Raw genomic sequence first — 22785 nt, forward strand, 5'->3', positions numbered from 1 at the left:
TTGTTCTTCTCAAGATTGCTTTTATTAGATTAAGTATGAAAGAAAGTGAAAGTGAAGTCGCTCAGTCGTGTCTGACTCTTTGCAATACAGTGGACTGTAGCCTACCAGGCTTCTCCATCCATGGGATTCTTCCGGCAAGAATACTGGAGTGGGTTAGCATTCCCTTCTCCAGGGCATCTTCCCGACCCAGGGATCGAACCCGGGTCTCCTGCATTGGAGGCAGATACTTTAACCTCTGAGCCCCCAGGGAAGATTAAATATAAGAAATTCAAACGCTATTTGTGTTAAAGTCCAAGCATGTACAATTTGCCTCAGAACAGGACAACAAATGGAAAGAAGAGTTGTTGGAGTAATGAATAGCAGCTTTATTCAGAAAGCCAACAGACCAAGAAAATAGTGGACTCATGCCACAAAGAACCATCTTGCCTGAGTTAGAATTCAGGTTTCTTTTACAGCAGAAAAGGAAGGGAGTAAAGTCAAACATTTCCTGGCTCCCATCGGCCTCCAGAGGGATGTATCATTTCTTCCTTCCTGCATCATAGCAGTGGGCCTGGTCAGGATGTTTCTTGTGAGTAAAACAAAGGTATTTTAGCTTAATGGTCATTAGATGGGAGATATTAGCCCAGAGATACGCCATTATGTATAATTTAAGCTTATAGACAATATTCCTTTAGTGATTAACTTGTAACAGAACACAAAAGTTCTTCCCTATAACTACACTTGCCCAGTGTCAACATTCATTCTATAAAATTATGGGGAAAGGAACAAAGACCACTCTGGCTACTTATAGAGGCAACAAATATGCCTTAGAATATTTATGTCAGTCCTTCATCTACAACTGTTTGAACCCGATGAACCCCCTTAGCACTTTGTTGCCTAACACCAAAAAAAAAAGATGTCTTTTTCATCATAAGGGATTTGAATACAAAAGTAGGAAGTCAAGAGATACTTTGTTCAACTTGGGGTTTGAGTTCCAATTCCCAATATACATACATACATATATATATACATATATACACACACACACTAAATTTCTGTGTTATTTATTTGGACAAAATTAAACTGATTGACACTACAATGAAATTACCATCTATTTCCATTAGATAGGCAGACCTGTTGGAGGCAAACACATGAACAGAATTTGGTATAGTTCCCAAAACTTTAACATAATTGGCAACGGCTAGGTCAGCTGGTAAAGAATCCACCAGCAATGCAGGAGACCTGGGTTCAATTGCTGGGTTGGGAAGATTTCCTGAAGAAGGGAAAGGCTACTCACTTCAGTGTTTTGGCCTGAAGAATTCCAGGGACTGTATTCCATGGGGTTGCAAAGAGTCGGACACGACTGAGTAACTTTCACTTTCAGGTCTTTAAGAGCATTTGTAGATTCTCTCACCTGGGCAGACACCTGGAATAGCCTACCATACAATATTTCAAAGGGGCTTAATTTAAGCCTGCTTCTGGGAGCCACTGATCCATAGCAAGGCAAATAGCAAGGCCTTATCCCAAGTTGTTAGTGGTCATTTTCTCGGTTTTTCCTGTTGATGTGCTCTCTAGGATGAATATGGTTCTAATGTCTTAATCCAAATCAAGGAATAATTTCCTTAGGAAGGACTTTAACCAATTAAAAAGTACTAATTTTTAAAAATAACTAGGAGACATACAATGGCCAAAAGGCACATGAAAAAATTCTCAACAAAGCTAATCATTAGAGAAATATAAATCAATACTACAATGAAGTATCACCTCACACTGGTCAGAATGGCCATCATCATAAAGTCTACAAACAATAAATGCTGGAGTGGGCATGGAGAAGAAGGAATCCTCCTACATTGCTGGTGAGAATATAAACCGGTACTGCCACGATGGAACACAGTATGGAAGTTCCTTAAAACACTAAAAACAGAGCTACCACATGATCCAGAAATCCCCTCCTGGGCATTCATCTAGAGAAAACTAATTTTCATATATATGAAAATATACACGTATCCCCCCTGTCAGTGCGGCACTATTTACAGTAGATAAGGTATGGAAGCAGCAGAAGTGTCTTACGACAGAGGAAATGGATAAAGACGAGATACATATACACAATGGAATAGTTCTCAGCCATGAAGAATGACATAATGCCATTTGTGGCATCGTGGATGGACCTAGAGAGTATCACAGTAAGTAAACCAGGCAGAGAATGACAAATATAATATCACTTATATGTGGAATCTAAAAAAACGATACAAATGAACTTATTTCCAAAACAGAAAGAAACCTACAGACACTGAAAAAACTTATGGTTAACAAAGGGGAAAGAGAGGGAGGGATAAATTAGGAGTTTCAGATTAACATATATAAAATAATATATAAAATAACATATATAAAATAGATAAACAAGGACCTATTATATAGCATAGGTAATAGCACTCAATATTTTGTAATAAAATTATAAGAGAAAAGAATATATATAACTATATATATAATCTAAAATATATATATAACTGAGTCTCTTTGTGTACACCTGAAACATTATAAATCAACTTCAATGAAACATTTTTAATAAATAAAAATAACTTAAAACTATCAAACACAGAACCAATGGCCCGCAAAACATTCTCCTTCCCTTCTGAAGGTTTTATGACACATGGTTATCATTAATCAGTCTTTTACTATTAACTTTAAATGGCCAATTGAAACAAGCAGTGCTGAGACCTTCCACCACTGATCACGACGGCACAATTGCCAGAGTGGCTGGGGCACCTGGCTCAGAGGGAGGGCTAAGTTTTGAAGCAACATACCCTCCCCATCTTATTCCCTTCCTTTTCTGATTTTCTCTGATGTAATAGCCCAAATGCTCGCAAACGTAAAGAATTTCATAATCCATCCCTGCTTTTTCACAAAACAGCTCAAGAGTCATTCAAAAGCCACTGTAAAACCATAAATAGCAGTTGACCATCTAATCATCAAAAGGATGCCTTTTGCTTTGGCATCAAACAACAGAATTACAATGCAAAAATCGGCAGATGAATGGATAAGAACGCTGTGGTACATTTACACAATGGAATATTACTCAGCTATTAAAAAGAATGCATTTGAATCAGTTCTAATGAGGTGGATGAAACTGGAGTCTATTATACAGAGCAAAGTAAGTCACAAAGAAAAATACCAATACAGTATATTAACGTATATATATGGAATTTAGAAAGATGGTAACGATGACCCTATATGCGAGACAGCAAGAGACACAGATGTAAAGAACAGACTTTAGGACTCTGCAGGAGAAGGTGAGGGCGGGATGATTTGAGAAAATAGCATTGAAACATGTATATTATCATATGTGAAATAGATTGCCAGTCCAGGTTCGATGCATGAGACAGGGTGCTCAGGGCTGATGCACTGGGATGACCCTGAAGGATGGGATGGGGAGGGAGGGTCAGGATGGGGAACACATGTACACCCATGGCTGATTCGTGTGAATATATGGCAAAAACCACCACAATATTGTAAAGTAATTAGCCTCCAATTAAAAGAAAAAAGAAAAAAAAAGAAACTTGGTTACTAAGACATACAATTTAAGATAATTACTAAAATTATCACTGATATTATTTATCAAATGTACTTTAATTTTAGGAGTTGCATATGATTTCCAGAATGTGTACATTAATAATGTTTACATAAATAACAAAAGAAGTTTTATCAATCACTTATTTGATGATGCTTTTCACGTAACTTAACATAGCAAATAAGCCTAATTAATCTTCTCTCTGAGATGGAGAATAATTTGAGGTGTCCCAGGGACCCATTGGAAGACTTTCAAAGCCAGAGATCAAATGAACTCCATTTAGAATTTGATCTTTGGAAAGTTTGTCAAAAATATCCAAAGGTTTTAAACAACAACAATAAGAGTTCAATAACAAGTACAGATCACTTAGAGAAACTCACAATTACCGAAAGCGGTTCAATATTTGAAGAGAATTTTGTCCTTTCAGAGAAGCAAATGCAGGTTTTGTGCCGTTTTACCTTTACAGCTCATTTTCTTAGGTTCAGTCTTATCTTAGCGAATCCTGATCATGCACCGAACTCTTTCAGTGTTCCTGCTCCACAAACCTTCCACAACTTTCCATATCCATATTATCATGTCCCTCCCCTTCTTTCCCATTCAGAAACATTCTAGGACGCATCCCCTCTTTGCATACCAAAATGTTTCCCTGATAATTCTTAACCTTAAAACCGTACTCTTTAGTAAAAACCAAGAAGCAAGTACTTGTAAAACTGTCATACCAGCATTTCCCAATTGACAAGCTTATGCTTCATTCTTCCTCTTCGGAGAAGGCAAAAGGTAAGCAAACTTAGTCCTGCCAAGCAATTAATGTTCTAATGTTTTATCTTATTTGAAATGACCCATATAGTGGTGAATGAATTCTTTTCACTTAACTTAGTTCAATTTCAACTTACGAAAACCCGGAGAGACTATTTTAGACAGACATTCCCAAAACAATTATTCAGATACAGTTTACCTAAAATGCTTAATTCATTTGCCTCTATTTTATTTAATTCAAAGTTTTATTATATTGTTATTTTTCTTGCTAACAAGCTTTGTAAAAGGAATAAATTCTTATTTAATTTCTAGGAAACCTAGGTACAATAAATTATATTTAATGTTGAAAAGTCTAAAGGCACATCTGTATTAATCAAACGAACAAGCTTAAGTTAACTCTAATACCAGATATTAATTCAATACTTCCCAGAATGAACATTTCCTAGATCACATGAACCTGAAATTCATTCCAGCCAGATTTTTTATATTTGAATATTTTACATAAGCATTTCCTTTGAGGCAATTAAATAGAACTTTTTACAAATTAATTTTGGCAGTGCCACACATCTGTAACACACACACACAAAGGACCTCAGTTTCCATTTCAAAATTTTGCCATGAGTCATGTTCAGTTCATTCCCTCAGTCATGTCCGATTCTTTGCAACCCCATGGGCTGCAGCTCACCAGGCCTCCCTGTCCATCACCAACTCCCAGAGCTTACCCCAACTCATGTCCATCGAGTTGGTGAAGCCATCCAACCATCTCATCCTCTGTCATCCCCTTCTCCTCCCACCTTCAATATTTCCCAGCATCAGGGTTTTTTCCAATGAGTCAGTTCTTCGCATTAGGTGGCCAAAGTATTGGAGTTTCAACTTTAGCATCAGTCCTACCAATGAATACTCAGGACTGATTTCCTTTAGGATGGACTAGTTGGATCTCCTTGCTATCCAAGGGACTCTCAAGAGTCTTCTCTAACACCACAGTTCAAAAGCATCAATTCTTCAGCTCTCAGCTTTCTTTATATAGTCCAACTCTTACATCCATACATGACTACTGGAAAAAAACATAGCTTTGACTAAATGGACCTTTGTTGGCAAAGTAATGTCTCTGCTTTTTAATATGCTGTCTAGGTTGGTCATAGCTTTCCTTCCAAGGAGCAAGTGTCTTTTAATTTCATGGCTGCAGTCACCATCTGCAGTGATTTTGGAGTCCCCCAAATTAAGTCTCTCACTGTTTCCCCATCTATTTCCCATGAACTGATGGGATCAGATGCCATGATCTTCGTTTTCTGAATGCTGAGCTTTAAGCCAACTTTTGCACTCTCCTCTTTCACTTTCATCAAGAGGCTCTTTAGTTCTTCTTCACTTTCTGCCATAAGAGTGGTGTCATCTGCATATCTGAGGTTATTGATATTTCTCCCGGCAATCTTGATTCCAGCTTGTGCTTCTTCCAGCCCAGTGTTTCTCATGATGTACTTTGCATATAAGTTAAATAAGCAGGGTGACAATATACAGCCTTGACGTACTCCTTTCCCAATTTTAAACCAGTCTGTTGTTCCATGTCCAGTTCTAACTGTTGCTTCTTGACCTGCATACACAGATTTCTCAGGAGGCAGGTAAAGTGGTCTGGTATTCCCGTATCTTTAAGAATTTTCCAGTTTGTTGTGATTCACACAAAGGCTTTGGCCTTTGAATCATGTACAACAAGGTAAAACCCATCAGTTACAGAAGTCAGTTTCAAATCGGGTTTCCAGCAGATGGGACAAATCAAGGTCACCTGTCTAGACTGCTAAACCTTTTTTACTAATATTCATGGAAAAGACACTTCTATTTCTATTTGCAGCTTTTTGGTGATTTTAAAAACCAAGCAGAACCTTTCTCTTCTTCCTGAGAATGTCCCTCTGTTGGATAAGGACAGGTTTTGTTTTTGGGTTTTTCTCCTGTTCCTTTCCTCCATTTGATACCAGTAAAAGTTTTAAATATCACAAAACTAGTTTGGCTGTAAATGGAGAAACAGTACCAAACAAAGCGAAATAAAAAACTCAAAAGCAAACAGAAAATCTTAAACCCTCAATTTGGTCTTGGTGGTTTACATACACCTGCGACACAGGAGGCCATAACTGATGTAATTAACGCAGCCAGGGTAGCAGTTCATGGTTCCCCGGGATCCCAAAGTAACCCTGCCTAAACCCTTTACGGAGAGCCTCACAGGTACTGTGGCCACACGTTTTTCCAACTAAATGCCCTCCTCTCACCCATGAGTTCAGAGCTGTAATCACTTATCCAAAATATGTGTCCGAGAACTTTCCTTAGGGATAGTTGAAACCTTCCCTCTTTCTAGAGACAAGTTCAAAACAAAACACAAATGGCACACACAGATGCTAGCACCGAAAAAACAAACCAGTTCCCAAGTCAGGTGCAATGCAGCAACTCCTCCCTCTCTGTAGCAGGGTACCACACTCAAATAGGAAACAAATTGGGCTTATTCTAGGAGGGGGAAAAAGGCCCGAAACAAGAAGGAAATTCTCCCGGCTGTATACACACCGGAGTGACTTACCCTACTGTATGAAGCCCGTCAGCTCCTTGCTCCAACCGCCAAGCGCTGGGACAGCCAGGGCCACTTTGAAGAACTGTGAAGGGGGGATCCTCAGGATGGGCCTCAGGAGTTGCTTGGGCCCAGCGGGTCGGCTAACCAAGACAGCAAGACTCCTGGCTGGCTGGGCCAAAACCCACTACTGAGTCCAAGCTCATACAACTTGCCACATGACAGGCCATTAAATGGAGAGATGGGTAGCAGAGTGGAGAGGGGAGGAATGATGACTTTATTCACAAAGCCAGCAGACCAAGAAGACAATAGACTTGTATCCCAAAGAAACAGCTTGCCTGACTTAGAAGTCTTAGGCTTCTTTTATACTAAAGGGGAGGAGTAAAGTCAAACACTTCCTGGTTCCCATGAGCCTCCCTGCTCTCAGTCACAGGTGAGCCTGGTCAGGATGTTACTTGTGAAACTAGCAAAGGTGTTTTAGCTTAATGCTCATTAGCTGGGAGGCAACGTTCTCAAAGAAGGGCCGTCACTTATAACTTAATCTTATAGGCAACATCCCTTTGTAGTAGAATACAAAGTTCCCTACTACATTTGGGGTCTTTTGCAGTTTCATATGAATTTTAGGATTGTTTTTTTCTACTTCTATAAAAAATGGCATTGGAATTTTGATAAGGATTGCATTAGATTTATAGATGCCTTTGGGCAATACAGACATTTTAAACAGTACTAAATCTTCTGACCCATAAACACATATCTTTCCATTTATTTGTGTTTTCAATTTCTTTTATCAATCTTACAGCTTTCAGTGTACAAATCTTTCACCTCTTTGGTTAAATTCATTCCTAAATGTCTTGCTGTTTTTGATGCTATTGTAAGTGGGATTGTTTTCTTTGTTTCTCTTTCAGATATTTCACTGTTAATGTATAGAACTCTTCTACATGATTTCTGCAGTTAATATTATATCCTGCAACTTTACTTAGTTTGTTTATCAGTTCCTTGGTGGTGTCTTTAGCATGTTCTATCCTATCATACAGGATCATATCATCTGAAACATAGACAATTTTTCTTATTCCTTTCCAATGTGTATGCCCTTTATTTCCTTCTCTTTCCTTATTGCTCTGGCTAAGACCTCTGATACTATGTTGAATAGGAGTGGCTAAAGAGGGCAGCCTTGTTCCCGATATTAAAGAAAAAGCTTTCAGCCTTTCACCATTGAGGATGATGTTAGCTGTGAACTTGTTATGCACGCGTACTAAGTCGCTTCAGCCGTGTCCAACTCCCTGGGACCACATGGACCATAGCCCGCCAGGCTCCTTGGTCCACAGGATTCTCCAGGCAAGAATACTGGAGTGGGTTGCCATGCTATCCTTCAGGGGATCTTCCTGAGCTCAGGGATCAAACCCATGGCTCTTAAGTCTCCTGCATTAGTAGGCAGGTTCTTTACTATTAGCATCACCTGGGAAACTCGTGGACTTGTTATGTATAGCCTTTATTATGTTGAGGTCACTGTTAATGAGACCTTAATTTTACTGCCCAGAACAGAGAAATATGTTTCATATGCTATTCTATTTTCCTTGTTTTTTCATATATTGTTTAATGTTTAAGCCTCTAAACAGTTTCAAATTCATTGCAGTATATACAATAAGTATAAATCTAAATTAATTTTCCCGGTCTTGCTATCCAGTTATCACAATAATATTAGTAATGAAAGAATTTGTAGTGAGTTTATATTGTATTATAGTCAGAGAAACAGGAATTCTCACAGCCACCTCTGTCAACCATATCCACCCAAGCCTTCCCTTCAGTCTCTCCAAAAATTTGCCATGAGAAACAAAGAAGAAAGTATACCTTTGATGGAACTGAATAAATGCCTAATACTCCCAGTGTATTCGTGTGATAAAACTGGGCTGGAACATGCAACCTGGACCTCCCAACTAGCACCTGCAACAGGACTTCCCTGGTGGTCCAGTGGTTAAGAATCTGCCTGCCAAAGCAGGGGACATGGCTTCAATCCCTGGTCCAGGAAGATCCCACATGCCGCAGGGCAACCGGGCCCATCCACGGCAACTACTGCAGCCGCTGTGCCACAGAGCCTGTGCTCCACAACGGGAGACACCACCACAGTGAGAAGCCCCACACAGCAACGAGCAAGTAGCCCTGGCTCACCAAAACTAGAGAAAGCTGGAGTACAGCAACAAAGACCCCGTGCAGACACACAATAATAATAATAAAAGCCTGAGATAGTACCAGATGCAGGGTACAGCAGCATAGTGATCGCCACCTTCAGATGGGTACACAGAGAAGAGAGAGGCATGGCAGGCCCTGAGTCCACTTAGCCAAGCGCATGGAAGATGCTTGACCCTGGAACACGGAGGCAGAGAGGTGAGCTGAGGGCAGAATTGCCCGTGGCAGCTGTATGGCTCTTGTTCTGTCATACATTAATTTTATAGTAAATGAGCAGCGAAATAGAATCCCCTGGGCAATGCTTCTCCTTTTAACTCAGTACCATAATGTTTTGGTTTTCATTACTTTCTAAAATGTTTCAACTATGATCAATTTTATGTAAATATGTACACATTTACAAATTCATACTGAGTCCTTTAGTGCTCCAGGTGACTATCAAATTGTCAAGTTCTACTTTTTTACTCTGTTTTAACTTCCCTTGATAAAATGCATTAACGATGCATAAACCCATGTATTATATTTAGGATGATCATCTCCTTTATTTAAAATACTCAACTGGGAATATTACATATCTGTCCATTTATTCTTGTCCTCTTATTTTTCATGTTAAGATTTATATTTTAAATGTTGTGTGTCCTGAGTTAATTCTCAGTAATTCAATATTTGCACAAACAACAACAAATAATCTTTTATTATCATTGCGTATTTTAGCATTATGGCACACACATATAATAATAAATCTATATTTATGTTATATATTTATATATATATATATACACATTTAAGAAAACGTATTACCTCTGACAAATTTTTATAGATTCTTTTGAATTCTTTTGCAATAAGTGACTCATAAAACCTAGAAAATTAAAATGTTGATTTCTTTATTTCCATAATTTATGATTATTTTTTCCCTCTTAACTATCATTAGAATTTTTAAATGGTAACTGAGGCTTTTCTGTGTCTAATAAGACTATCCCTAGTGTTCTTGCCTGGAGAATACCAGGGACGGGGGAGCCTGGTGGGCTGCCATCTACGGGGTCACGCACAGTCGGACGTGACTGAAGTGACTCAGCAGCAGCAGCAGTGCTAAATTAAGCAATTCCTTTTATTTCTACACATCTTAACATATGCAATTTTTAAAACTAAATGGAAAGAACATGTGATTAAATATAAAAAATTCAAATGGTAAGTGGCAGGCTTTGATTCCTTTTAATGAATTAGAAAATAGTTATCTACCTATCTCTAAAGAATAACTATTTGGGATGGATCTCATAATCACCAACTTTGGGGGGCCATTCACTACTTTCATTTTCCCTGAAGTCTTTCAAAACAATGTAGCCTATGAATGGGGTTAGTGGGCAGGGGAGGAAGGCAGGACATGGTGAGAAGGGGTTCTGAGACCAGAGTGGATTGTGTCCAGCAGGAGAGAGAGTAGCAGGAAGTCACCCTCCTAACTCCTCACAGTACCTATGTTTTTTTTCTTTTTTTAAGTGTATAATTTGATAAATTTTTAAAAGTCTCTTTCTTTTAACTATATATATAACATTCTATTGTTGACTTTCCTGGTGACCCAGTGATCAACACCTCACCTTCCAATGCAGGGGGTGCGGGTTTGATCTCTGGTCAGGAGCTAAGATCCAACATGCCTTGAAGCCAAAAAACTAAAACATAAAACTGAAGCAATATTGTAACAAATTCAATGAAGACTTTTTTTTTAAGTTATATTAGTGGCTTTTAAAATAGAAAAGAGGATAATTAATGAGACTAGTTGCATGATCAACTGATTAAGGAATGAAATCTGGCCTGTAGCATAACTATAAAACACACCTTATCCTTTTTAAAATTTTTTTGAAAACATTTTTGGTCATTCCAAGATTAGTTAGCTACATAAGGCACAAAACAGAGCGGACATCCAATCCATGGTGATTTCCCAGCAGTCATTCTCTCTGGCTCCTTTTGCAACAAGGATATGCACTAAACCAGACTGGACCAAACAGGGCACCTTACCCCTGGCCACAGGAAACCAGCACATAGCCTAAGCCATGGCAATCAAAACCCTTCTCCACGATGTTTCAGAATGGAGCTGAAGTCCTGTCTGGGTCAGAGCTCTGAGGACCCGAGTCTGGCGCACCAACACCACATCCCCTGCCACAGACGAGTAGTTTGGCAGAACAAAGCAAGAGGTGGAATGGGGATGGCCGAGGTTGCGGCTTGGTGGCACACATGTTCCAGGTTCTGTTCATCCCTGGGACCAGCTCAAGCCCAGTTTCCCAAGGTCAGAATACGCAAGCCAATGAAGTCCCATTTGCTTAAGCAACCTTGTCACCTCTTCACTTATAAGCCAAGGAGTCCTGAATTCTACAACCAAAAGTCAAGTTTCAGCAAAGCTGTTTCTTGAATTTGTCTTTCTCACTTCTCTGGAATCCCACAGGGATGTCTGTGACTAAAGAACAGTGATGGTGCTTCCTTAAAGACAGCTACGCTTTCTTTCTCCTTTCTCATTGACTTTGCCAGGAAACAGTGGTGAAATACCTGGAGTCTTGAATTAGAAAGTCCTGGTCAAATTATTACCCCAAAATTGGGTTTGCTTCTTGATATATGTCAAGCCAAAAGATGCAACCAAGATGAAGAGAAGGAAGAATTAATCACTTGAAGCAAGTAGGGAGAACACCAGGGATATATGTCCCCCAAAGAGAAAAACTGAGGAAATTTCAAGCTAAATGTATGCACATATTTATGAAGGGTTTGGGTAGTATATGCATATTCATAAAGGGGCTTGAGCAGAAGAGAATGCAGCATAGAATTGGGGGAAAGGTTACCAGAGTCCAAGCTGAAGTTGGTTGAAGTCAAGAGGGTCAGAAAAGGCCGACATTATCATCCTTTCAGTTCCAACAAGTTTGGGGTCTCAATATGTCGCTACCATCCTCCACCTGGATGGGGGGACCTTAGCTCATGGAGAACTCAGATACATATCAGATTGATATTATATCCCGAGAGGAGGAACAGGTACTTGTTTTATCACCAAACTATTGTTTCTTGGACCATAAGGTAGGCTGAGTGCCAAAGGATTGATGCTTTCGAACTGTGGTGCTGGAGAAGACTCTTGAGAGTCCCTTGGATGGCAAGGAGATCAAACGAGTCAATCCTAAAGGAAATCAGTCCTGAATATTCACTGGAAGGACTGATGCTGAAGCTCCAATACTTTGGCCACCTGATTCGAACAGCAGACTCATTGGAAAAGACCCTGATGCTGGGAAAGATTGAAGGCAAAAGGAGAAGGGGGTGGCAGGAGATGAGATGGTTAGATAGTATCACCAACTCAATGGGCATGAGTTTGAGCAAACTCTGGGGGACAGTGGAGAACAGAGGAGCCTGGTGTGCTGCAGTCCATGGGGTCGCAAAGAGTCAAACGCAACTTAGAGACTGAACAACTGTTTCTTGATTGCTTTTCCTTTGTTTCTGCATTCCTTTCCTTCCCTTCCCTTAAGATCATTCATTACTGAGACCTGTTCAAGGGCAGGCATGCAAGTGGCCCAGCTTAGATCACCAAATGCCTTAGGCCAAAAATGGTTTCTCTTCTGTCAAAAACTATGGACTGATTCTCTTTCTCCAGGGACCCCCTACCCTATCTGTTTATAAAATCTCAGCTGGAAGATTTACTAGCTGAGAGATCAAAGCGCAGGGGTGACTCCTGGAGGAAATGGTCTGTTTGAATGGGTTCTATAATGGGGAGTCTTTCTTTAATTATCCTTCCTCTTCCCTATTCCAGCTTATTGTTGCTATAAATGATCCAAGAAATTTTAACCAGAGGCAGCAGCAGCCAAAAGATGACACAAGTTTGAGGAAGATTAAGGCCACTCCAGTACTCTTGCCTGGAAAATCCCATGGACGGAGGGGCCTGGTGGGCTGCAGTCCATGGGGTCGCTAGGAGTCGGACACGACTGAGCGACTTCACTTTCACTTTTCACTTTCATGCATTGGAGAAGGAAATGGCAACCCACTCCAGTGTTCTTGCCTGGAGAATCCCAGGGATGGGGGAGCCTGGTGGGCTGCCATCTATGGGTTCACACAGAGTCGGGCACGACTGAAGCGACTTAGCAGCAGCAGCAGCAAGAATAGAAAACAGGAGTGGGGGAGGGGGCAGGAAGGACAGGTGTTCCCCAGGCCACCAAGCACTTCAACACCAGCTGGGTGTCCTGCAACTCAACTCAGTTCTGACACTGTCTACCTGGAAATAGCATCAGACTCCACAGGTTAAAGACTTAGGCCTATTTCAGAAGTCAGTTGCAAACCCAGATCATCACTCACACTTCTGATCCAATGACCCCCACCTTGTTGGGTTTGATTAATTTGCTAGAGGAGCTTACAGAACTCAGAGAAACATTTTACTTACTAGATTACTGTCTTATTATAAAAGGATATAACTCAGGAATAGCAGATGGAAGAGATGTGTCGGGCAAGGTACCGGGAAACAGTGTGGAGCTTCATGCTCTCTCAGTGGCCCATTCTGCCCACACCACCCTGTGTTCACCAACCCCATCACCTTTGGGGTTTAATGGAAGGTTCATTACATAGGCACAATTAATTAAATCATAATTGATTAAATCATTGACCATTGATTTTTGGCCATTGGCCATTGATTCCACCTCCAATCCCACCTTTCTCTGGAAATCAGGGGGTGGGAAGAAAATTCCAACACCTTGATCTTGGTTGGTTCCCTTGGCAACTGGCCCCCATCCTTAGATGAGTTTCAGAAGTCACCTCATTAACATAAGACTCCTTTACAGTTCTCATTGTTTAGGAAATGTCAAGGTTTTTAGGAGCTCTGTGGCAGAAACAGGAAGACCAAATACATGTTTCTTACTAGAAATCACTTATCACACACACTTAGCAGAATACTTTCTTTCTGTTTGTTCTGCAAGTAGAGGTTTCATTTAGTTGGGCTTTGCTGGATCGTTACCACCTTAAACATTTAATGTAGGTTCTGCACAGGTTGCACTTAAAGGGCAGATCAGATGAACCGTCTCCATGTCCTGAGGTATAGCCTGCTCCTCAGTGGAGTGAGGAGACAGAGTGTCTCAAATGGAGTCACTTGTGCTCAACTTGCATCACCGAGCCAAAACTTAATATCTGACTTAATCGCAGTTTCAACCCCTCTGGGAAAGTAACCTTTAACCCAGCCAACCTGGAAATCACCTGGTTAGCACAAGTGAGGTCATCTACCTCTTCCCATCCCCTTAGGAAGGTGGCCTGGCCTAAAATAATGCATTCTTTACTAATAATTTCCTTATCCTATCTCTTCAAGCCTTTAAAACCCTTCCCTGGGACTAACCTGGTTGTCCAGTGGCTAAGACTGTTAGTGTAGGAGGCTCATGTTCGATCCCTGATCCGGGAACTAGATCCCACATACTGCAACTAAAGATTCCACATGCCTCAACTAAGACCCAGTGTGGCTAAATAAATAACTTTTTTTTTAAAGGTGCCTATGTTGGAGAAGACTCTTGAGAGTCCCTTGGACTGCAAGGAGATCCAATCAGTCCATTCTGAAGATCAGCCCTGGGATTTCTTTGGAAGGAATGATGCTAAAGCTGAAACTCCAGTACTCTGGCCACCTCACGCAAAGAGTTGACTCACTGGAAAAGACTCTGATGCTGGGAGGGATTGGGGGCAGGAGGAGAAGGGGCCGACAGAGGATGAGATGGCTGGATGGCATCACTGACTCGATGGACGTGAGTCTGGGTGAACTCCGGGAGTTGGTGATGGATAGGGAGGCCTGGCGTGCTGCGATTCATGGGGTCGCAAAGAGTTGGATACGACTGAGCGACTGAACTGAACTGAACTGATGTTCAAATAAAAAAACCCTTCCCTTTTCTACAACTTGGTGGAACTCCTTTCAAGTTGACAGATGGAAAGTGAAAGTGAAAGTTGCTCAGTCGTTTTGGACTCTTTGCAATTTCCTGGGCTGGGTATTCCATGGAATTCTCCAGGCCAGAATACTGGAGTGGGTAGCCTTTCCCTTCTCCAAGGGATCTTCCCAACCCAGGGATCGAACCGAGGTCTCCCACATTGCAGGCAGATTCTTTACTAGCTGAGCCAAAAGGGAAGCCCAATTTATGAGTCATTTAATAAAGCCAATCTGAGCTTTAAATTTACTCAGTTGAATTTTCTGTTGTCTAACAGGTGGACCACACTGCTTACAGCACCACATGGACATAATAAAGTTAGAATAACCACAAGTTGAAAGCCAAATGACCTAACTGTAAACATAATATTGTTCACCTGTCAAATAAGGATAATATGCATCACAAAGGACTGTTGTGAGAATTAAATATATAAAATACCCCACAGAATCTAGAATTGAGTACAGTTAAACGTACCCAGAAATTTTAGTTCTCTTCTCCTGACCAGGAAGTTTAGTTCTCCTTCTGATCGTGCTGATCACCAAAGTCCCAAAAGTTTATGGAGTGTCCATTTCCAGTGGCTTGTTTTCACCTCCTCAGTTGGTTTGAAATGGGTGTTTAACTGGCCAATAATTAATTGTTTCCATAACAGCATTTCCCAGTCATCTGAGAGTTCTGATGAAAATTTCCTATAATCGTTAATTCTTATGATGGCAAGCACTGTGTCTCTGATGTAAACTACATCTGAGGACTGGAGTCAATGTTCTAGAAGGCTGCCAGGCTTTAATGGTCAGACTTGACTTCAGTGGTGAAATTTGGATTTATGGTAAAATTCTAGATGTCAAAGGATAATTATTTGTCCTCTCTGCAGTTCATGTTCTTATTTAAATATGATCTTTAAATATTAAAATATTAAATATTTGTTTAAAATTAAAACATTAAATTAAATAATTTAAATAGATATTTATTATTTAAATTAATTAAAATTGAATTGAGTTAAAATTTAAATAAATAAATATTTAATTAAATTAAAATTAAATAAACAAATATTTGATTAAATTAAAATTAAATATTTAATATTTATTTAATATCTTTAAATAATAAAGATAATCAATACAGCTTTTTAAAATAAAAAGTAAAATAATTTTAATACTATTTTTTTTAAGAGAAATTTCCTAGAAGGAAGCAATGCCAAAAGCTCATCATGTCAAAGAACATTTGATCTGAGTTTATAATTTTCACAGAGATTTCTTGTCCTCAATATAATCTTTCAGGGCTCAAGTTTGGAGTCTCATTTTTGAAGATCTCAGTTCAACTGGTCTGTGCCACAGAGGGCTCTAGACCCCCGACTGGAATCAAGTTTCTATGAGCACAAGCTTGTTGACACATGTGTGAGTGTCTGTTGCATGGAAACATTTAATAGGAATGTTCTAAGACAAACAATAGGACAGTAGAAAAAACAAAATAAAAAATTATATACAGATACATGAACTTTAAAGAACTAAAAAAAAAAAAATTTAATTAATAAATAAAGATAATCTGAATGGAGCCCCATTCTTTCTAGGCCCCAAACAGTGTTCTCCATAGAAATACAGGGATTTAAGGTCATTTTGAGCCCTAAGATTAAATACAGTTCACTCTATCCCTGGAATTTTAAAGGACAGATTAACTCAACAATATAACCAGGTACCAAAATGTACAGATGAGTAAATGAAAGAGTGAATGTGCTTCCATGGGTGTTTAATGACAAGGGCATGATTTTGCCTATGAAATAAGAGGTAATTAAATTCTATGCAAAGTATGAAATTCTTTATTTGAAATAAAGAATCATTTGAAATAGCACAGTATTAAATGTCTTAGTAGAAAATCTGTCTCTCTGTGCAAAATTAAAATAATGGGAAACATCTTAAATTTAAAATTCGTTTAGAATCTCTTAATTTTAAAACTAGTGGCCCACAAGAATTGAAAATTGTGATTATGCCCTAACCATAGGGCAGTGCCACTTTAGCTGGTTTCCAAAAATACCCACTGTCCCTTGTCAGTCAAAACTGGTAGAAACAATTGATATCACAAACTTGCAATCATAGGCCTCACAAGTCTGACTTGACAACCATGCTGCATGGCAGGCCTGGAACCACAGAACGATGCTTCCACAGGAAAAGGTCTTTAGATGATCAAATCCAACCTCATTTTACAGGGTGCAATATTCCATTAAAGGGACCTACTATCTTCTTTGAACCAATGCTGAAAATTCTAGAACTGCCCCACTGGAGAAATAGTTAGTTACTTAATGCCTCAGTGCTTATGCTTAGTTGCTCAGTCATGTACGACTCTCTGCGATCCTTTGGACTGTATCCTGCCAGGCTCCTCTCTCCATGGAATTTTTCAGGCAAGAATACTGGAGTGAGTGTCCATTTCCTCCTCCAAGGGAGCTTACCGACCCAGATCAAACCTGTGTCTCCTGCATTGTAGGTGGATTCTTTGCCCACTGAACCACTGGGGAAGCCCTAACACCTCAGGCCACATGTCTTAAACAATCACAAGGAACAAGGACCGTGGGGAAAATGACTAAAGAAAAATATCCTGCTGTGAGGATCATGGCAGGTGCTGGATCACAACAGACTGAGATGGCTCCATTTCCCCTCTCACTTTAAAGAAAACTGAGTGTGAAAGGGGAGTTTTTGTATAATTGAAAAAGAGGAGACATTTATGTAAACTGTTACATGCTCTAGTTAAACCTTTGGAAACCAGTGTAAAAACAAAAAATCCATATACTATTAAAAAGGTTAAAGCCTGAGACTAACAGGTAATTCAAATTTGAACCCAGTATGGCCACATGATATCAATAAATGGCATTTTACCAAAGTATATACATAACCTGCAGGCTTCTCAGGTGGTGTTAGTGGTAAGAATCTGCCTGCCAATGCAGGAGACCTAAGACACTCGGGTTCAATCCCTGGGTCAGAAAGATCCCCCAGAGGAGGCCATGGCAACCTACTCCAGTATTCTTGCCTGGAGAATCCCATGGGCAGAGGAGCCCGGCGGGCTACAGTCCATAGGGTCCCAGAGAGTCAGATATGACTGAAGTGACTTAGCATGCATGCACACCTACACACCTGTTCATTCCCTTGTCTTTACAAAATCTTCATATATACATGAGTAATATGACTATACGCATATATAAGAAATTGGAGAGGTTTTCCTCTTCTGCTCCCAGAATTAAAAATACAAACTTCTCAAAAATGTATCTCAATCTCAGTTTGGAAATTCCAGATTATGGAATAGTAAGTTTGCCCAGACTTCCCTAGTGGCTCAATTGTAAAGAATCCACCTGCCAATGTAGCCATCACAGGAGATGCAGGTTCAGTCCAGGTTTGGGAAGATCCCTTGGAGGAGGAAATAGCAATCCATTCCAGTATTCTTGCCTGGGAAATCCCATGGACAGAGGAGCCTGGCAGGCTACAGTCCACGGGGTCACAATGAGTTGAAGACAACTTAGTAACTGAACTACATAACAAGACAGCTTGCCCATAATTTGGTACGTTAATCATCCAAGAACCAAACAATAGGAGACTAATAACATTTGCAACAGAGATAGTCATGACCTGCATAGAAAAAAAAAAATGATGAGATCTGCTTTTGAGGGGTTGAACTCTTTTAACCAGGGTTTTAATTGTAAACTGCCCTGGACATGTGTTGGGAGCAGAGGCGCATACACAATTATAAAAACTACTTTTAATTTGAAAAAATCACTGAGAAAAAGCCATTATCATCCAAGATACTTGCTTCTGCTTTCTTACCCTGCCATTCATCATCCTTTTGATTTCCTTTTCTAGCAACAGCAGCTCTTACTTACACAGTGGTTATGATGCGCCAGGCACTGTTCTAGGCACTTTGCATATATTATGTAGTTTATTGTTCCAACAACATTGTAAGCTAAGCATTATTACTACTCAGTGTAGAGATGAGGAAATGAAGGCACAGATTATGTAACTCTCCCAGGTCACACCACAAGTGTGTGGTAAGATTTGAACCAGGGCAGTCTGGCTTCAGAGTCTCAACCACCAGCATGTGGGCAACAATGTCTCTTTTGTGCTAAAACGACTCCCTACAACTCCCTTTGATTAGTGGTATATTCATCCAGTGAAATATTATTCAGCTGTGAAAAGGAATGCTGTAATGAAAGTAGTGCTCAAAATTCTCCAAGCCAGGTTTCAGCAATATGTGAACCGTGAACTTCCTGATGTTCAAGCTGGTTTTAGAAAAGGCAGAGGAACCAGAGATCAAATTGCCAATATCTGCTGGATCATCGAAAAAGCGAGAGAGTTCCAGAAAAACATCTATTTCTGCTTTATTGACTATGCCAAAGCCTTTGACTGTGTGGATCACAATAAACTGTGGAAAATTCTGAAAGAGATGGGAATACCAGACCACCTGACCTGCCTCTTGAGAAATTTGTATGCAGGTCAGGAAGCAACAGTTAGAACTGGACCTGGAACAACAGACTATTTCCAAATAGGAAAAGGAGTACGTCAAGGCTGTATATTGTCACCCTGCTTGTTTAACTTATATGCAGAGTACGTCATGAAAAACATTGGACTGGAAGAAACACAAGCTGGAATCAAGATTTCTGGGAGAAATATCAATCACCTCAGATATGCAGATGACACCACCCTTATGGCAGAAAGTGAAGAGGAACTAAAAAGCCTCTTGATGAAAGTGAAAGAGGAGAGTGAAAAAGTTGGCTTAAAGCTCAACATTCAGAAAACGAAGATCATGGCATCTGGTCCCATCACTTCATGGGAAATAGTTGGGGAAAGAGTGGAAACAGTGTCCGACTTTATTTTTTGGGGCTCCAAAATCACTGCAGATGGTGACTGCAGCCATGAAATTAAAAGAGGCTTACTCCTTGGACGGAGAAGGCAATGGCACCCCACTCCAGTATTCCTGCCTGGAAAATCCCATGGACAGAGGAGCCTGGTGGGCTGCAATCCATGGGGTCGCTGAGGGTCGGACACGACTGAGCGACTTCACTTTCACTTTTCACTTTCATACATTGAAGGAAATGGCAACCCACTCCATTGTTCTTGCCTGGAGAATCCCAGGGACGGGGGAGCCTGGTGGGCTGCCATCTATGGGGTCACACAGAGTCGGAGACAACTGAAGTGACTTAGCAGTAGCAGCAGTAATCCTTGGAAGGAAAGTTATGACCAACCTAGAGAGCATATTCAAAAGCAGAGACATTGCTTTGCCAACAAAGGTCCGTCTAGTCAAGGCTATGGTTTTTCCTGTGGTCATGTATGGATGTGAAAGTTGGACTGTGAAGAAGGCTGAGCACCAAAGAATTGATGCCTTTGAACTGTGGTGTTGGAGAAGACTGTTGAGAGTCCCTTGGACTGCAAGGAGATTCAACCAGTCCATTCTGAAGGAGATCAGCCCTGAGATTTCTTTGGAAGGAATGATGCTAAAGCTGAAACTCCAGTACTTTGGCCACCTCATGAGAAGAGTTGACTCATTGGAAAAGACTCTGATGCTGGGATGGATTGGGGGCAGGAGGAGAAGGGGATAACAGAGGATGAGATGGCTGGATGGCATCACTGACTCAATGGACGTGAGTCTGGGTGAACTCCGGGAGTTGGTGATGGACAGGGAGGGAGGCCTGGTGTGCTGCGATTCATGGGGTTGCAAAGAGTTGGACACGACTGAGAGGCTGAACTGAACTGAACTGAACTGATGTATGCTACAATATAAATGAACCTTGAAAATCTTATGCTAAATGAAAGAAGCCCAACATAAAAGGTCATATATTATGTGATTCTAGTTACACAAAATGTCCAGAATAGGCAAATCCATAAACATAGAAAGCAAATTAGTGGTTGCCAAGGACTGCAGTGGGTTTGTGGGTGCTGGAGCAAGGAGGAAGAGAAAGAGTGTTTAATGGATATGCAATGTTCTTTGGGGTGATGAAAATGGTCTACCAGTGCATAATGATGGTCATGATATAACATTAAGTGAAGTCGCTCAGTCGTGTCTGTGACCCCATGGACTGTAGCCTACCACACTCCTCTGTCCATGGGATTTTCCAGGCAAGAGTACTGGAGTGGGTTGCCATTGCCTTCTCCAGAGCATCTTCCCAACCCAGGAATCGAACCCAGGTCTCCCACGTTGTAGGCAGACACTACTGTATGAGCCACCAGGGAAATCCTACTGATAGAACATTGGGATGTTCTAAATGTCCCTTTAAAATGGTTAAAATGGTGGATTTTGTTGTTTTAAAATTTTTATCACAATAAAAAAGTCAGAAAAAAAAAAAAAAGAAAGAAAGCAATGATGGATAGAATTGCTGGTGTCTTAGCACAAATCAAGGCAATGTACCAAACAGTACTAATAGTCACTGCAATCTTGACTGTGACACATTGTGTTAAATAAATCAATAAATGAGTAATTTTAAAGCCAATCTTACTCAAAAATATCCTTAATGAAGTAATAAATATGATTAACTTTACAAAATCTCAACCCTTGAGCATACGTATTTTTTCTATTCTGTCTGATAAAATGGAATGTATTAATAAAGGCACTTTTGCTTCATAATGAAGTATGGCTAAGTTAAAGAAAAGAACCTGTAAGATTTTTGAGTTGTGAGATGAATTAGCCACTTATCTCATAGAACATCGCTTTTACTTTAAAAAAAAAAAAAGAAAAAACACTTGAAGGACAAACAATGGTTATTTAAACTTAGTTATTGTATAGATTTTTTTCAAAATTGAAAGAAGGCTATGATTTTATATACATATATAATGTAATATATATGAAGTTTAATACATTATATACGATTTTTAGTGTCTATGGCTTTTATAGTGGTTGCTTTAGGTATTACATTAGGTATATAATTATAAATCTAATAATTCAAAACATTCAAGTTGGATTTAGAAAAAGCAGAGGAACCAGAGATCAAATTGCCAACATCCAGGGGATCACAGAAAAAGCAAGAGATTTTCAGAAAAATATCTACTTCTGCTTCATTGACTACACTAAAGCCTTTGACTGTGTGGAAAACAAACTGTGGAAAATCCTTAAAGAGATGGGATTACCAGACGACCTTACCTGCCTCCTGAGAAATCTGTATGCAGGTCAAGAAGCAAAGTTAGGGTACTCTCTCTGCCCCCTTATGATGCCTATGTCAGAAGCTTTCTCTATCTCCTTTATACTTTCAGTTCAGTTCAGTTCAGTTGCTCAGTTGTGTCCGACTCTTTGCGACCCCATGAATCGCAGCACGCCAGGCCTCCCTGTCCATCACCAACTCCCGGAGTTCACCCAGACTCACGTCCATCAAGGCAGTGATGCCATCCAGCCATCTCATCCTCTGTCGGCCCCTTCTCCTCCTGCCCCCAAACCCTCCCAGCATCAGAGTCTTTTCCAATGAGTCAACTCTTCTCATGAGGTGGCCAAAGTACTGGAGTTTCAGCTTTAGCATTATTCCTTCCAAAGAAATCTCAGGGCTGATCTCCTTCAGAATGGACTGGTTGGATCTCCTTGCAGTCCAAGGGACTCTCAACAGTCTTCTCCAACACCACAGTTCAAAAGCATCAATTCTTCAGCGCTCAGCCTTCTTCACAGTCCAACTTTCCCATCCATACATGACCACAGGAAAAACCATAGCCTTGACTAGACGGACCTTTGTTGGCAAAGTAACGTCTCTGCTTTTTAATATGCTATCTAGGTTGGTCATAACTTTCCTTCCAAGGAGTAAGTGTCTTTTAATTTCATGGCTGATATCACCATCTGCAGTGATTTTGGAGCCCCAGAAAATAAAGTCTAACACTGTTTCCACTGTTTCCCGATCTATTTCCCAT

Source organism: Bos taurus, chromosome 24, assembly GCF_002263795.3.
Source record: "Bos taurus isolate L1 Dominette 01449 registration number 42190680 breed Hereford chromosome 24, ARS-UCD2.0, whole genome shotgun sequence".
NCBI classification, from domain to species: domain Eukaryota; kingdom Metazoa; phylum Chordata; class Mammalia; order Artiodactyla; family Bovidae; genus Bos; species Bos taurus.